Source organism: Vicia villosa, linkage group LG7 (genome assembly GCF_029867415.1).
Source record: "Vicia villosa cultivar HV-30 ecotype Madison, WI linkage group LG7, Vvil1.0, whole genome shotgun sequence".
Taxonomy (NCBI): Eukaryota; Viridiplantae; Streptophyta; class Magnoliopsida; order Fabales; family Fabaceae; genus Vicia; species Vicia villosa.
Genome location: NC_081186.1, coordinates 135505540 through 135507062, shown reverse-complemented (window position 1 = coordinate 135507062; position 1523 = coordinate 135505540). Strand labels below are relative to the sequence as shown.

The following is a 1523-nucleotide window of genomic DNA, read 5'->3' as shown; positions in this document are numbered from 1 at the left end:
AGTTTCGTTATCCTCGAGTTTCTTTTTGTTTGATAAGATTTCTTTTAAGAATTTAGCGTACGAAGGCATCTCAGTTATGGCTTCTGTGAATGGTATGGTTATGTTTAATTGCTTCAGAAGTTCTACAAATCTTTTAAATTGCGCTTCGGTTTTTGATTTGGCTAATCTTTGAGGGTAAGGAATTGGTGGCTTATAAGGTGGGGGTGGAACATAAGGTTTCTCTTTTTCGGGTTCCACTTCGTTATTGTTCTCTTTAGTCTTAGCAGTTTGTTCGTCGGTTGTTTTCTTTTGGGTTTCCTTTGGCTCTTGTTGTGACATGGGTACGTTTTGGGTTCTAGGATCTATGGGTCCATCGTAATTAGTTCCACTTCGTAGTGTTATCGCGTTCGCATGTCCTTTAGGATTAGGTTGTGGTTGAGCAGGAAACGTGCCAGCAGGGGCAGCAGTAGGTGCTTGTTGTTGAGCTACTTGTGAGATTTGAGTTTCTAACATCTTGTTATGCGTAGCTAAAGCATCTACTTTGTTCGATAGTTGTTTTAGTTGCTCGCTATTGTGGATGTTTTGATTCAGGAAGTCTTTATTGGTTTGTTGTTGGGAAGCTATAAAGTTCTCCATCATGATTTCTAGGTTTGACTTCCTAGGGGTGTTTTGAGCAGCTACAGGCGCTTTTTGGTAGCCAGGTGGTACAGCAGGTGCTTGTCCAGGCGCGTACAACGCATTGTTGTTCTTATAAGAAAAGTTCGGGTGGTTTTTCCATCCAGGGTTGTACGTGTTAGAATAAGGGTTTCCTTGAGCGTAATTTACTTGATCAGATGGGACTCCAGTCAAGAGTTGGCATTCAGCAACTACATGCCCAGTCAATCCACAAATCTCGCAGTTAGGTGCTACAGCGGCAGCGGTGGCTGAAGGAGTGATGGTTAAATTCTCGATCTTTTGAGTTAAAGCGTCTACTTTAGCGTTAACGCGGTCTATACCACTAATTTCGTACATTCCTCCTTTGGTTTGGGCTTTCTCTAGAGCGGCGCGTTCTCCTCCCCATTGGTAATGGTTTTGTGCCATGTTCTCTATGAGTTTGTATGCTTCATCATGGGGTTTGTCCATTAATGCTCCGCCAGCAGCGGCATCTATAGTCATTTTAGTGTTATATAAGAGACCACCATAAAAGGTATGGATGATCAGCCATGGTTCGAGTCCATGATGAGGGCATATTCTAAGCATGTCCTTGTAACGTTCCCAAGCTTCGAAAAGCGATTCGTTATCTTTCTGGGTAAATCCGTTGATTTGACCTCTAAGCATAGCAGTCTTGCTAGGCGGAAAGTATCTTGCTAAGAATACTCTCTTCAATTCGTCCCACGTAGTTATGGAATTGGAAGGCAGGGATTGAAGCCACGCTCTCGCTCTATCTCTCAAGGAGAAAGGGAAAAGGCGTAATCGAATAGCTTCGGAACTAACGTTGTTGGCTTTGATAGTGTCGGCGTATTGCACGAACACGGATAAATGGAGATTGGGGTCGTCTACAGGGC

General features: G+C 43.4%; 1 non-coding gene across 1 annotated transcript; it reads left to right on the top strand.

Annotated features, from left to right (window-relative positions):
- Positions 1 to 1189: 1189 nt before the first annotated feature.
- LOC131621136 (small nucleolar RNA R71) lies at positions 1190 to 1296 on the top strand. The gene has a single exon (XR_009289465.1). It is a non-coding gene; the product is annotated as a small nucleolar RNA R71 (small nucleolar RNA).
- The last annotated feature ends 227 nt before the right edge of the window (positions 1297 to 1523 follow it).